The sequence below is a fragment of the Camellia sinensis genome, chromosome 5 (genome assembly GCF_055761805.1).
Source record: "Camellia sinensis isolate YWXY chromosome 5, ASM5576180v1, whole genome shotgun sequence".
Taxonomy (NCBI): domain Eukaryota; kingdom Viridiplantae; phylum Streptophyta; class Magnoliopsida; order Ericales; family Theaceae; genus Camellia; species Camellia sinensis.
Genome location: NC_138965.1, coordinates 126,025,836 through 126,042,848, shown reverse-complemented (window position 1 = coordinate 126,042,848; position 17,013 = coordinate 126,025,836).

Genomic DNA, 17,013 nt, shown 5'->3' with positions numbered 1-17,013 from the left:
GAGTGAAAGTGGGAGATCCATGGGAGAGCCTTGCCATTATTCTATTCTCTAGCCATTTTGCCTTCTTCTTCACCCAATCTCTTATCTCCATCATCTCCTTTGTTGTCGTGTTCCTAAGTTGAGATTATTGAAGAATCTAAGCCTCTCATCATATTCTAGAGAATTCGAAATTGTTCTTCAAGGATCTTCGAAGATCTTCGAATTTTCCAACTCCTTTCTTGAACCCTCTCCTACATTTTGGCGACTCCACTGGGGAGGCGGATTGGTTAATGGTCTCAACGAGATCTGGAATCCACACAACTCCAACAAGGATGGCGGGAGAAGATGAAGTTCACCAACAAGGATCCTCTAATGGTGGTGATGACAGGACCACAGCTCCAGATCAACCACTTTTGCTTGAAGCCATTCAAGGACTTCAAAATACTCAACAAGAGATTCTTACCACTCTTCAGAATCTCACTCACACCATGATGGTAATGAGTTCTAACTTTGCACCGGCGCCAAACGGAAATCAAACTGTTGGTGGAGTTATTCCCGCCGGAACGCAAAATCAAATCCAAGGAGAAGTAGGCCCCAATCAGCCTATGGCTCATGGCAACACGGCCACAGTAACACATGCTCAAACCACAGTAGGCGGCGGCAGTCTGCCCATGCCCGGGCTCCATGGCGTGCCAAGCCAAGATCCAATGGTGACTAGGGGAGTTTCTAGTGTAATGAATGGTGCTCCGGCGACTGTTGGTGTCCAGGAAAACATAAGGAGCGTGATGGCGCAAAAGGGAGCTCTGCCCGTACCTAATCTTGTCACGCCACCAGTAAATGTTACCCAAGCACCAATCGGGCCTCCTTTGGTGCCGACAACAAATCTGCAAGCACAACCCGGTATAACGGCGCCGTACGGTGGACTTTACGGGCCTCAATTCAATATCCCATCACCAACTGGCTTGTCTATAGGCGCTGATGGCCAGTATCGTCAAATGTCCTCATCAATGATGAATTCGCAACACCAGAATGGCCAAGACGCCCCTAGCTCAGTCTTCGGGTACATAAGCCAAGTCCCGGGAATACCACCATCAAACTCTCTCCCTCAACAGTTTCTCACTCTCGCCGATGTGCAGGCCATGTTCGATCTCGAACGGGGCAAGAGGACCTTACCCTCTTTGCCTGATCCAGACGTCAAGCCACCTTACCCCATTGAGATGCTGAGCTATCCATACCCTGAGGGGTATACAGTGCCGAAGTTCATCAAGTTCGACGGCAAACAAGGAAATGCCCGAGAACATGTTGTGCGATTCATCGAGACTCTAGGTATTCATGGTTCAAACCACGTCCTCCGACTGAGAGAATTCTCTAAGTCCCTCACCGACCGAGCATATAGTTGGTATGTTAATTTGGCCCCAAACTCTGTCCGAAGTTGGGAGGAAATGGTTAACAAATTCCACTCCAAGTTCTTTCAAGTGGCGGAGAAGGTGACCACACTTACATTGTGTAAAGAGAAGCAACAAGAAAGTGAAGACATCCTTGACTACGTCAAAAGGTTTCAGGACAAGGCCGTGGATTGTCATGAAGCAGTTGAGGAGAGTTATCTGGTTCAAATTTGTCTAGAAGGGGCATTGAGCAGGTACAAAATGTTTCTAGTTAACCACAAGCTACCCACCTTCTCGGCATTAATAGAAGCAGCTCGGAACATTAGCATTCCTCAGGCTCAAGAGTCCGGATTTAAAGCCAGTTACAAGACTAGTTTCAAGTCATCTCGTGGACCTATCGTTGCTGCTGCCTCTACCCCGGATACCCGAAATTCACAAGGAGGAGGTCATAGAGGCCAGAAGAGGAAGCAATATAATGGTGAAAAGGGGAATGTTTCTTATCCATGTGGAATCGAGGAAGTAAAAGCTCTAGTTAAGGAATGGGTGGCTGACGGAGAGCTAAAATTGCCTTATGTTGAAGAAATGCCATCAAAAAAGGACCGTGAGAGCCCTGAATTTTGTGTCTACCATCGTACATTAAAACATCCAACAGAGAAGTGTTGGACTCTCAGGAAAATCTTCAGAGATAAAGTCGAGGCAGACGAATTGAGGTTCAAAAAGCGAGGGACTCAAGACATCCGAGAACAACCATATCCTCAACACCGAGACAAGGGCAAGAATGTTGTTATGATAGCTTATGAAGGCCCAATGATCGAGGCTATCGCTAATCTCGATGACGATGACTGTTATCTGGACGACATCCTCGAGCCAGAGGGTGAGCAAGTTTACTATGGAAATGCTCCCTTTGATCCAGAAGGAGGAGAAGAATACTATGGAAGAGGAGGACACCATGTTTATGTGGCATCTTATTTTGAGGAGACCGAGGAGATGGTTAACTACGAGCCTCCAAGAGTGGAAAAAGATCCGGATCACTATGCCAAAACCCTGCAAGACTGTGTAAAGTTCAAGCAGTTCTTTGACCAGCTTAGACTTTCCAGGGAGGCAAGAACGGAAATCACCAAGTCTATCATTAATATAGCCGAGGCACACCATGAGGAATGCATGTCGACTGACGGGTCTATCCCGAGGAAGGCAAAAGAGCAATCTAGTGCCATTACTTTCTCCGAGGCTGATCGGAAGTATCCTTTTTCTCACAATCGCCCGCTTTATGTGACTGCTTTTATTAACGGGGTTGAGTTCAAAAGGGCCTTTCTAGATAGTGGAGCCTCTATCAACATTATGACTCGCGCTACTCTAGAAAAAGCCGGAATCTCTGAAGAGCACATTGTGAAGCAGCCGATAGTCATCACTGGCTTCAGTGGAGAAAGGAGAGTTACTATCGGATGCGTAACAGTTGATTTAGCCGTCGGAGAGATTCGCTCGGCCACCAAGTTCCATATTATTGATTCTGAGGCAAATTATCACATCATTCTAGGGAGGACCTGGATGCATAGATATGGGGCTGTACCATCAAGTTATCATCAGTGTGTTAAGGCTAAATGGAGAAAGAAGACGGTGACAATTCAGGCTACAGAAAGGCCTTTCGAGATCTATGAAGCTCATTATTCTGATGCCATCTACTTCACCGAACTGGCTGTCGAAGAAGTTCCCACCACCTCTAAGCCTCGAGGGGTCAAAATTCCTCGTTGGGAGGATATCAAAGATGACAAGGAGCCGATGGCAGAGTCAAGTAAGCGGGCAATGTCTAGAACAGAAAGTCCGCCTATTCCTCGGAAGGTGATGAAAGTTCGAGAAGGAGGCAAGATGGTGTACTATTTATGAAGGTGCGGGGAGTCGGTTTCTTCAGTCACCGACTCCGAGTCAAAAGAAGAGCCTCCTGACAATGATATAGTAATAAAGCCTGAAGTGGCTCCAGAATGTATGCAAGATGGGCCGAAGCCTCAGCCCGAACAACTTATTGAAATAGATCTGAGTGATGGACAAGATGCACCGAGGCCGGTGTTCGTAAGTTCGAGCCTTAGCCCAGAGAAGCGGGAACAGTTGTTAAAGTTGAAAAGCCGATACTCAGATGTGTTTGCTTGGTCATATAAGGAAATGCCCGGACTAGATCCTGACCTAGTCTCCCACTATCTTGATGTGTTCCCAAACTCCAAGCCAATTAAGCAAGCTGCTCGAAAATATCATCCAGATCTCGAAGAGAAGATTAAGAAAGAGATTGAAAAGCTTCAACAGGCTGGTTTCATCCGGCCAATACAGTACCCCACGTGGTTAGCAAACATCGTGCCAATAAAGAAGAAGAATGGCCAAATCAAAGTATGGGTAGACTTTCGAGATTTGAACAAATCTTGCCCGAAGGATGAATTCCCGCTTTCTCACATCGACACCCTCGTGGATACTACCTCGGGACACCAGATGTTCTCATTCATGGATGGATTCAGTGGATACAATCAGATTAAGATGGCTGAAGAGGACGCAGAAAAGACTGCTTTTAGAACACCTCTCGGAAACTTCTTCTATACAGTCATGCCTTTCGGACTCAAGAATGCCGGTGCAACTTACCAAAGGGCTATGACTGCAATCTTTCATGGCATGATCCATCATGAGGTGGAAGATTATGTTGATGATCTAGTGGTGAAATCCAAGAAAAAAGAAGACCATCTCCGAAACCTTGAGAAGGTATTCAAGAGGTGCCAGAAATTCAAAATAAGGATGAATCCTCTCAAATGTGCTTTCGGGGTGACGGCCGGGAAGTTCCTCGGGTTTCTTGTACATAGGCATGGCATCGAGGCAGATGAAGACAAGGTCAAATCTATCAGAGCAATGCCTCCCCCGCATTCTCAGAAGGAGTTAAAGAAGTTCCTCGGGAAGGTGTCTTATATTCGGAGGTTTATCCCAGCACTTGCAGAGATCTCTGCCCATTTCGGTTCATCGTTAAAAGGAGATGCCAAGTTCGAGTGGAACCAGGAGCACCAAAAGGCCTTTGAGAGAATCAAGGCGGCCTTGACCTCGCCTCAGACCATGATAGCCCCGCGGCCTGGGGTGCCTCTAATGTTGTACTTAACTTCAACCCCCAAGTCCATAGGGGCATTATTGGTCCAAGATGTAGATAGAGTAGAACGCCCGGTGTATTATATCAGCCGAAAGATTCGAGGAGCAGAAGTCCGATATACTCCAATAGAGAGACACTGCTTAGCTTTGGTATTCACCGCCCAAAAGCTCAGACATTACTTCTTAGCACATCAGATTCAGATTGTTACTAGGAGTGATCCAATCCGATACCTCATCAGCAGGCCTGCTATAACCGGGAAGGTGGCAAGATGGTTGTTAGCACTGGGTGAATTCGAGATCACATGTGTAGCCCCCAAGGCGATTAAAAGCCAAGCCTTAGCTGACCTCCTTGCTCAAATTCCAAGTGGTGACTATGAACCAGTGAATGAAGAAGTAAGAGGAGAGGTACATGCAGCTATGGCTTCCGAGGAAAGCTTTTGGACATTGAGCTTTGACGGAGCAGCAGCCGGAGGTAAAGGAGGAACCGGGATAATCCTTACAAGCAAAAGTGGGGAAAAGTTATATTTGTCTTATAAAATGGATTTCCATTGTTCGAATAACGAAGCCGAGTATGAGGCTCTTATTTTAGGCTTGATAGCAGCTGAGAAGCACAGTATCAAGAAGATTCGGATCCGGGGGGACTCAAAGCTGATAGTGAAGCAAGTTTCAGGACAGTTCGTCTTAAAGGAGCCTGCCTTGGCCACATATCGAACAACAGTCCAAAGGCTTCTTGACAAATTTCAGAAGGTCGAAATAGAGCATGTGCCTCGCTCCGACAACAAGTTTTCAGATGCCCTCGCAACATTAGGGGCAAGAGTTGACATTCCAGAGGAAGAAGCAACAATTGTTATCAAGAAGAGAACAGAACCTTCAATAATACCCGAAGACAAAGGCCTTCCGGAGGACTGGAGAGGAGAAGTCCTCGAGCAACTCAGAAGCAAAGTTGGAAAACTGACTCTGGCCAAGCTTGCCCATTTCACAATTATTCAAAGTGAACTTTACTTCCGAGGAGGTACCGGATTCCTAGCCCGGTGTGTTGGCCAACAAGAAGCGAGCTTCCGACTACAATAGATCCATGAAAAGTCTTGCGGAGATGTGGATATCAGTCTGTACAGAAAGATCCAAAGACATGGCTATGATGGTATATGACGGCCACAACCCGAACAGCTGGTGAAAGCTTCCCAAATGATCTTGCAACTGTAGGGGCAAATGTCAACATTCCGTAAAAGAAGTCTACCTATGACATTTACAGTTTGCATTTATTGCATTGTCCATGAAGTTCTATCTTTCTTATGTTATGAAGAAATTTATTTCCTCCATATTATGTATCTCCATTAAAAGTTATTTTCTCTACATTGTATATCTTCATTGTGTTATGTTGCTTGAAACAGTTTTCAATTTTTTGTTGCCCCTCAAAGAAGAAAAAGGAATGGTAGACTCAGTTACCAACCTGAAGGGAGTTTTCTTGACACAGTAGAAGTATACTTCCACTCGGACCTCCGAAGAGCAGCCATGGCTTCCATCAATGCAAGCTTTGAGGGTCTTTCTTGCTGAAGTAGAGTGTGTGCTCCCACTCGGACTTCCGAAGAATAGCTCTTACTTCTGTCAGTTCAAGCTTTAAGGATCTTTCTTGTTGAAGTAGAGTGTGTGCTCCCGCTCAGACTTTCGAAGAACAGACCTCGCTTCCATCAGTGCGAGCCTCAAGGATCTTTCTTGCTAAAGTAGAGTGTGTTCTCCGCCTCAGACTTTCGAAGAACAGATCTCGCTTCCGCCAGTGCGAGCTTTGAGGAATAGCCTTTGCTTCCATTAGCTGCCGAAGTAGAAGTGTGCATCCACTCGGACTTTCGAGAGACAGCCTTGTTTCTGCTCGGACTTCTGAGGGAGAGCCTTCCGAGGGACAACTCTTGCTCTCATTAGTGCGGGTCCGAAGAACAGCCCTTGATTTCATCAATACGAGCTCCGAGGATCTTTCTTTTCAAAGTAGAGTGGACTCTTACTCAAACTCCCGAGGGATAGCCTTTGCTTCCATTAGCTGCCGAAGTAGAAGTGCACATCCACTCGGACTTCCGAGAGACAGCCTTGTTTCTGCTCGGACTTCTGAGGGAGAGCCTTCCGAGGGACAGCCTCGTTTCTGCTCGGACTTCTGGGGGACAGCCTTGTTTTCACTCGAACTTCTGAGAGACAATCTTTACTTCTGTTGGTGCAAGCTTAGTAGACTCGGTTATCTTCCAGAGGAATCTTTCTTGCCAAAGTAGGGTGTGTGCTACCTTCGGACTCCCTAGGGACAGTCTTGCTTTTGTTCAGGACTTCCGAGGAACAGCCCTTGCTCTCATTAGTGCGGGTTCCAAGGGCCCCGAGGTCGTGGATTTCAATCAAGAATTCATTTGCCTGAAATAGCAAAGCCAACAAATGAGACAAACAATATCAATTTCAGATCATGATTCAGGCATTATCAGAATGGGGCAACACCAACAAATAATAATTATCTATTTAAGCTACAACAATTTTATTACTCTGAGCAAGTTCATGAACAACAAATATATATATATATATATATATATATATATTCAAGAATGGGTTTCGGCAATCTGAAATAGCAACACAAAGAGGATGGGCCGATGACCGATGCCGCGTTGAGAGGGCGGCATGGTCGGCATTGGCTAGATCACAATTGAAGACAGTAGGTCGGCGGTGGCACGAGCTGTGTAGTGCTAGGCAAGACCACACACGTCGCGTTGAGTGGGCGGACGTGTGTGGTCAATGTCGAACAATCCGAAGCCGGAGGCAGCAGTGATGTTGCAGCGGAGTTGGTGACCACACACGACGCATTGGAAAGGCGACGTGTGTGGTTGGCACTGGAACAACTAGGCAGACCGACACCACAATGAATCGGTGGTGTGGTCGGCGTTGGCAGGTCACGGCTAACAGTGATGGATTTCAGTGGGCGAGAAGGCATATCGACAAACCGACGCCACGTTGAGTGGGCGGCGTGGTCGTCACTGGTCAGTTGCGGTTGGGCACGAGACAGACAAGCCGCGTGAGTTGAGGTGGTCATACACAGAGCAGCGCCGTGGTGGGCTCACGCAGAAGCTAACGGTGGCGCTCGAAGAGTTCAACATCAGACCTGTATGTATGTCAAAATTATTGTCAAAATTATCGACACAAGTTCAAGATTCAACAAATTCATCTCCTCAAACATCAACAATAACAAATTCCAACAACTCTATGGTCTTCAATACGCACGGGACTAAGATTCATTACAACAAGTCTATCAAGATTCAACAGAGCACTAGTTCAAGATTGTTTGCAAGCCTCAAGAAAGAGTTCACAAATTCAGAGTGTATCAGGGCAAGTTCAACGGTGTATTACCCATCTCAGGCCAAAATTACAAAATTCAATATCAGGGCATTTTACTTCTCTTAGTGACCAAGCATTTAATAGGGGTTCACTTAAGTCTTATTTTTCTTTAGCAATGAGCATCAATCAACAAATCAAGATTCACAATATATCTATGTATATCAGATGTAGAGTTCAAAACAGTGGATTTTAAGTATTCACCTGCAAACTTGTGATCTCAAGCTTTACAAATTTCAGCATCAGTGGAATTTAAAATTACAAGCACTAAAGCCCAGTAGAGCTAAATTCATGAGCACAAAATTCCATCAAAGCAAGAAGAGAAAGTGGGTTTGAACAGAGCTTACCTACAGATCTGAGAGGGCAACAGTGGATTTGAAATAATAATGGACAAGAAATCAAGAGTAGTGCAAGCCACGGCTGGAGGCAGCGGCAAGGCCGCAAGTAGGAGACGCACACACCAAGGTCGACGCGAGTAGCGTGCACAGGCAGCTGGGTAGACCAAACCAACGCCGCGTTGGGTAGGCGGCGTGGTCGGCACTGGTCGACAGCGACTGGAAGCAGTGGTGACGCTGCAGGGGACGAACGGAAAATGCACAGGACGCACGAATTGGCTGGTCGCGCTCAAGGCAGATCCACATCTGGTTCTCGCGAGGAATTGGTAGATCTGCAGATAACATTTTGGCAAGAAGCAACAGTGGCTCACGATGGTGTATACCCCCAACTGAAGTATAAGAAAAAGAAAAGCGAGTCAGCAATGGTGTTAGTGGTCTTCGGTGATTTCAGAAACAAATGAATAACAAAAAAAAAAAAAAAAAAAAAGAAAGAAATGATGGGAGTCCGGTTCGGTGATTGCAGAAGCAGAACTTTGTTGAAGAAGATCCCGTTCTGGGTCTAGTCTCTTAGTTTAGAAAGGGAGAGCGCCGCAACAGCTGCACAACAAAAATAAAATAATAAGAAGCTATGCATTAGGGCTTTTAGTCCCTTTTCTTTAAATAAAAAAAAAAGGGGGCGTGATGCTAGAATATTCCCTCATATATGCTATTTATACATATCCATATATAAACAGGTCTGTTGTGTTGCCAAGACTGGAAAAGAAGAAGTTTGGTTTGTGGCATTATTCTATTAGTCTATATATATATATATAATGTGCCTGCTGTTTTCTAAGCCACAAAAAAAAAAAAAAAAAAAAAATTTGCTTGTCATTTTTTTTCTGTAAATTGAAGTGCGTCATCAACTTTATCCATAGGCTCTGTCGTGACAAAATGTTTTTTTTTTTTTTTTTTTGGGGAACGTGATGCGAAACAGGGTCGAAGAAGTGACAGTATGCATGTCTGAGAAATTTAAAATTTCTCATACATGCAAGGGGCAAATGTAAGAGGGGCTAATTTGAGCCCACTAAATTATTTAAGCCCAATAGCCCAAGATTAGTGGGCCCGAATTTATCGCAAGTCCAAGAATCGGTGGGCCCAGATTTATCGCCATCAAACGGATTGAATCGCTCTAAGTCTCGAAAGGGTTCGGATCCACGAACCTAGAGACTTACTCGGGCCCGGACTCGAAAGGGTATTAAGCAAGCCTAGAGATCCGAGGCACTCGGACTCGAAAGGATTCGGATCCACGAATCTAGAGATCCGACGTACTTGGCTTCGAACGGATTCAGACGCAATCTAGAAGTCGCTCCGTTAATGAGTCCCAGAACACTTTCGGGCTCGGAGCTTTCCGGGGTCTACGTACCAGAACCATGGGCGTAATGGAGTCCGAACAAAGGACCCGATCCCGAGGACGGTGAGTGGAGATAAATTCACTCTTCGGTTAAACTAGCCTATACCCGGGTCGAGGTGGCACGACCCCGGGGGGTCCATGAGACTCGGCAATATTTTGCGGCAGGACGTCCTCTGGGACTACCCCTGACCCTTTGGGATGATTGGGGATCATTGGTTAGGTGTGGCTAAAAAGAAGGGTTCGCCGAGGGATTGATCTCCTCTTCGGGGTTTTCTCATCCTCAGAGAAGTCACCTCCTCGGAGAGGTCACCTCCTCGGAGAAGTCACCTCCTCGGAGAGGTCACCCCCTCGGACAAGGTGGTTAGAGAGAATATCCCCCATGTGCCTTGCACATGGGCTCCATCTTACATCATGAGGTGCCTATAAATAGCACCCACCCATAGCTTTACAAGGGATGGATTTTGGAGATTTTTAACTCTTGGAAAAGAACTAATTTCCCTTCTCCATTATCAACCTTGAGAGTGAAAGTGGGAGATCCATGGGAGAGCCTTGCCATTATTCTATTCTCTAGCCATTTTGCCTTCTTCTTCACCCAATCTCTTATCTCCATCATCTCCTTTGTTGTCGTGTTCCTAAGTTGAGATTATTGAAGAATCTAAGCCTCTCATCATATTCTAGAGAATTCGAAATTGTTCTTCAAGGATCTTTGAAGATCTTCGAATTTTCCAACTCCTTTCTTGAACCCTCTCCTACAATGTTTAATTAATTAAGGAGATTTTGATTCTAATTGGTTGTTATTCTAAGGTGATTTGGGATTTATGAGAATTTTGGAGTCTGATTCGTATTTAATTTTAATAAGAATTTATTTTAGAATTCGAAATTGAAAGCCTAAATGGCTCAAGAGAGTACAATTGGGGGATTGAATTATTTTAATTTCGAGTATCGGACCGTATGGGAGTTTAATTAAATATTCAATTCAGTTTAGTGAAATTGAGATTTTATTAATTGGATCTGCATTGGAGTTGATTAAGTCATGAGGATTGAGAATTGTGGTTATTATGAATTAAATTTAATTATGAGGTGTCTAATATGAATATGTAACTTATTGACAGAAATTTTGAGTATGATCAGAAATTGAAGGCCTTAATGATTTAAGAAATCAAAATTGATCAGGTTGGAAATAAGTTTAATTCAATATTCGGAGCCTTTTGGGGGTTTGATTAAAAATTTGATTCAGATTGGTAAACTTAAATAAAATTAATTGGGCCTTAATAAAAGTCAAATTAGACTAATTAAATTATATGAGATTTGTGATTAGTTATGATTAATTAATTATGTATTAGTCAAGATTTATTAAGATTAAGTGTTGCCTAATAAATTAATCATAAGCATAAATTGCATTATGGAGGGATCTAGAATTGTGAGAGTGTGTGGGTGTGCAGAGAAACCTGTGTGGGTGTGCGAAGAAATCAAATATGTGTATATTGTTGTTGTGCTGGCAGCTTGGAGTGTGCACGCGTGCTTGTGTGGTATTAAGAATGTTTGTGCATGTGTGCTGGTGGTGAGCTCATGAATACTCATATTTGGCCCAAAACATTTTGTAAAGAAAGAAAGGGAGAAGGACCTGAAAGAGAGAGAGAGAGAGAGAGAGAGAGAGAGAGAGAGAGAGAGATGCTGGAAATTCAACATGGAGTTCATATTTTGAAGGAAGAACGAGGGAAAAGAAAGGAAAATTAACCAAACATGCTGGAAATAAAGTTTAAGGTATGAAATCATGCTTGATTTCTTGTAATATTTATATTACCTTTGAAATTAAATATGAGTTTGGAATCAACATCATGTAATTGGAAGAAGTTAACAAATTGATGAAGAAACTGATCTAGGTTTATGGTTATGGAATAAATTCAGAAATTAATTATTTTAGGTTTGATTTTGGAATATCTTGCATGAGTTTGAGTCTAATTTCTACATATATAGGCAAATTCTACTAGTTTTAATACTCTAATTGTACGTGCATCATGGATTTCTAATAATTGATTTCATGTTTTAATGAAATAAGAATTAAGCTTTGGGAATTTATGGGTTTATGAACAATGGGCTTAATTTGTAAATTAAAGGAGTGTTGATGTAAACGATTTAAAACCATGTTTGAACCCAAGTTTTGAGATTATATTTTGAAAGTTCAATTCATGTTTTAGAATTTGTGGGTTTGAAATAAGGCTTGATATGAAGAGTATAAATTAAATTTAAATTTTGACAATTGTGGAAATAAATTATAATTTATATTTGAAAATCAAGCTCAAATTTGAGAGGTTAAAACCTCTAGGTGAATAATTGAACTCACATTCATGAGTTAAAATTCATAGCCAAGCAAACTCAAATAGGATATGAAGTTAAGAACAAGTTTTGAGTTGGAAATGATGAAATTGTGATTAATATGTACATGCATGTAACAAATTGCTATGAATCTCCATGTTTGTGTATAAGACATGTTAAACAAGTTGAAGTGGTAGTCATTGAGACATGCATCCATAAATAATGAGATTATGAGGCCTAATTACAAGTTTTGAAGATGATGAATGCATGTAAGGTCATACATGCATGAGTCTCAAAATTATGAACATAGAATTAAATGATTTGAACTTAATTTTGGAAATTGGTCCATGATTTCGAGTGCTTGATTTTAAAATTTGAAGTATTTCCACATCATGTAATGTTTACCATGTTTTTGTACAAAAAAATGTAAGTTTTGAGTTTTAGAATCAAGTTTTGAACTTCAAACATAGTTCTGGAAATTTCAGAATTCAGCATGTCCGCTCGAGCGAGGAAAGCGTCGCTCGAGCGTAGAATGCTAGCTCCCAGAAGTTTTGCAGACATTGGTGACCGCTCGAGCATGAAGAGTTACGCTCAAGCACCCACTCACATGTTATGACTCCTGGCTTGAGCGACCAAAGTCATGCTCGAGTGCAAAAATGAGGCAATCAGTACTTTCACAAACCAAAGGGGTCCGCTCAAGCGAGAAAAGCTACGCTCGAGCGGAGAGCCCTGTTTCAAAAATTTTAAAAAGTTGCTTTATGTTTCGTTTTCTGTTCTCTTTCATTTCCAAACACTCTTAGGCATGCATTTAACATTGTAAATGAATTAAAGGACACGAAAGAAGCCTAAGAATGTTAAGCAAACTAAAGAACAGATTGAATGGTATTATGACCCAATGTGTTGTGAGTTATGTAAGGTCGAGTACAAGGACGAATCAAGTACTAGAACACTATGAGTAATACTTTAGTAAATATATGTTCATATATGCTATTTTTAAATACTACTCATGTGCAAGTTTTTTGGATTTGTGAATTCAAATTATGAATAAGCATTTCATTCGTTTGATTGTGCTAGACTCTGTAATGAAATCATTTGATTACATGGACCAAAGGTCGTTCTGAATGAATATGACATGGGCTAAAGGCCATTCTGTATATATGATTACATGGACCAAAGGTCGTTCTGAATGAATATGAAATTGGCCTAAAGGTCATTCTGTATATTTGACAAATGATATGTTTGATAAGAAATGAGCTCAAGGTTGTCTAATATGTGTGTCAAGGACACGAAATGGGCCTAAGGCCGTCTTAATATGAATGCAATCATGATTACGAGTATAAATATGTGCATATATATGAATATGGAAATGATGGACCTGAGGTCGTTCAGTATACATATGTGCATATATATGAATATGGAAATGATGGACCTGAGGTCATTCAGTATACATATGCGCATAGATATGAATATGGAAATAATGGACCTGAGGTCATTCAATATAAATATGTGCATAGATATGAACATGGAAATGATGGACTTGAGGTCGTTCTGTAATATTATTGGGAAGTATTTTGGACCCGAGGTCGTTTTGCCCCTTTAATAAACCTTGAACACGATGGAATGAACTTGAAGTTGTTCTGATTTGGATTTACATGTATTATGCATAATTATGAATTACTTAATTAAGATCTCATTCATATAACCTCTTTACTTTGGCATTATTCACTGGGCGCTAGCTCACTCTTTATTTATATATATGTAGGTGTAGGTGAGCAATTGGAGGATCAACATTAGAGTTACCCAGGAGTACGCCTCTTTGTTAAGCCACCCAAGAGTGCCTCTATGTAGAGGCTTTGGGATAATCTTTGTACTTGGTTAGAAGTCCTTCACGTAGTGTGTGAGATATGATTTAAAGTATGTCTACGTACATGTATATATGAAAGTGTGTTAATAATGCTTTAATTACTGCAGTTGATCATGTACGCATAGCTCGATGGACATCATCATTTTGTTTTGCTTCTGCTTCAGCCCCCGATAAGATTAAATAATTTTGAAATTTTGTCTTTGAGGCCGTAGGTAATCTACGAATTGCTGGCCGGTTACGACGCTAAATCTATAGGGGCGGAATTGGGTCGTGATAGAAGCGGTGGCTTTTTCCTTGGAAAAAAACAAGCATTAGATTCTTGGTTTTGTTTCTTTTGGCCATGTCTTTTTCCTCGTTAGACGAATCAAAGGAACGTCGGGAATAGTTGGGTCTGGAAGAGAAGAAGGTTTAGACAAGAAATCGATCAATTTACTTTTGTGTGGATCCAAATATCGGTAAGTCGATTCATAGTTTAAAAAATCGTGGCAATCACGTTATTTACACCGAAGTGCCATCCTTATCGCAACTTCGTTCAAGTGAGAGTATTGAGTAAGAGTATTGGACTTGAAGTTGGTTCAGATCTGTAAGAAAACAAAAAAAAAAAAACATTTTAGCCTGGTGCAATGATTGCATGGGTGTTTGGCGAAGCTATACTTTTTGCCTACTTTGCCTTTGTTTTGATTTATGTACCAATCGAGCACGTTGGCAGTCTCAGAATTGCCAAACACCCAAAGAAAGTTGTCATCATACAGATCTTTGTCTGGTATGCCCAACACTAATCTTTCATGACTTATCTTGATTTTTAAATAACAATAGAACCCTATCATCTGTCTGGTCGCTGGTGTATTGTGGAAGATCTCAGCATGACTGAGGTTCAGGTTCAGCCTACGGTTGAGTTCGGCTACTCAATTTATTATTTTATAGGTGTTTGTGGAAACTTATGTGGGGGCAAAGTGTTCTTTGCCTTAAAAATTCACAAATTAAGGGTTGCACTGGGAAATGAAGGCCACCCTATATAATTGATAGCATGGTAAAGAGGTAGATACCTTTTTTCCCCCATGGTAGAATTCCTTCCTCAGTCAACTTAAAATGGACATCGACCAGGATGTTACAATCTTTACGGAACTCTTTTTTGATTCCCGACATGGCTACCATGAATCAGTACCGGCCCACTGAACGTGGTTGAGTTAAAAACTTAGTGGTGATTCGTGTTCTGGTAGCTCGACTGCGTGGGATTTGCCTAGCTGTGAATGAAGTTTGTATGGTCTTTAAGAGTCGCTCTACATATTGGTGTGCCTGGTTAAACCTAAGATTTTGCAAGGTGAGAAATTAAGATGTTATTGGTTGAGCAAGGTGTTAGCTCGGTCAAGTATACGAGTAAGGTTTTAGCTCACATTTGTAAGCAAGGTTTTAGCTCAGCGTACAAGAGCAAGGTTTTGGTTTAGCCAAATGCCTGGGTAGGGTTTTAGCTCAGTCATGCATTGAAGCAAGCTTGTTAGCTCGGTCTTGTGTATTATAAGCAAGTTGTAACTCGGTTAAGGGATTGAGCTGGGTTTTAGCTTGGTTCTCTCTTGGTTTCACTTTAGTGCGGTGGCATATGAACATTTGGTTTTGTAGCTCGGTTTGTCTCTCAGAGATGCTACAAACACAAATTTTGCTTAATTTATTTATGATTTCGGATTTAAAAAAAATAAGGTTTTTGCCTAGATTGCTTGATGTTCATCTAAAAAATTGGACTGTGTGCCAGTAAATGGAAGATTATGGGTTGCTTAGACCCTTAATTCAATTTAACGCCTTATTTTATCTAGATTTTGGTGGTTATTAGAACCATAACTTCATTTTTGAATGTGATTAAGAGTATGGACTCAAGAACATCAAGAACTCAAAGAACTTTAATGGAGAAAGGATTAGAGTTTGAAGAAATTACGATTTAGGGCATTAAACTGAATTCTGATCAATGAGAATGCTCCACCGAAGATGGCGATTCGATTGCTGCAGGAAAGATGCCTTGATTTTGGTTTAAGCTATAAGAAATCAGAGGTTTGGTGTTTTGGTTCTTATGGTTTTCTCCTAAGAAGAAGATGAAGAATGAGTAATTTGGGTTTGTACGTATTTCTTATATGTATAAGAGTTGAAAGGGCGTGATGATTCAAATTTTAGAGAAATGTACTTGATGGCCTTACCAGTTGCACGAAACCGTCAGCGTGTGCCACGTGTCCCAGACATGACGTGGTGTTAGTGGAGCCCAATTGTATGGAGCGCAATAATGATTTAGGCTGGATAGATAATTAAAGTGGGGTAAAATTTATCTTGGCTGCACAAGGTAATCCTAGTCATGCTTTCGCAGACAGAATTAAAGGGCAATTGAAAAGTAAATTTGTGTCATGATATCTAGGTTAGGCTAAATCAGGTTCTTATAATTGGCTGGGTTATGGATTAGGAGACTACACTGCTTGGGTCATGCATAATTCATACTAGTTACAGGTGTTGGTTGGTTTGATCAGGCAAACTTGGTCCAAAATGTGTGCGGACTGAGCTATTCTAAGAAGACCAGTTAGCCGTTTAAGCAGAATTAGGCACGTGGCGTTAACTAGCTAGATAGAGTGCTGTGCAACGTTGGCATGGTGGCACGCTACATTGGGTTTGCGCAGCGCTGTGCGTTGCTCAGTTGTCTCAAGAACCAGTAAAGTTAAAGCAGTACAGTTGCTCAGTTGATCGCCATGCAAAGGGTTGTGCTATTTTGACTGATAGTGAACGGAAAGGGTGGTGAAGGATGGACATTATCCTTTAGGAAGATGATTCCTAGTGGGACTCTGGGGAATGAGAATTAGAGTTCTTGGATTTTGCTACGCGAAACTTATAAAAGCTAAGAATTAATATAATTGAGGTATTGTAATCAGTAATTCATAGAGTTTTTTTACTCTTTGTTGACCCTATTTGCTGACTTAGGTATCATAGGGGTTTTTGGCACACATCCGTCGGTTAGCTCATGTTTTTTTGATTTCAGGCCATACGACGATGTTTGGAGGACTGCTAGCTTGATCAATAAGAATAGGGTTACTTACATATAAGTCCTAATAAGTGGACTTATTGTCTAATAAGTCCTATAGGAAAAATTTGTCATAAAAAAGTCACTAATTGTAAGTTTTAGCGACAATTTATAAAAATCATGACAAAAAAACGTCACTAAATGTCAATTTTTAGCGACGTATGTAAAAAATTGTCACAAAAAAAATTATTTTTAGCGATAAGTTTACCAAGACTTATTTTCAATAGGACTTG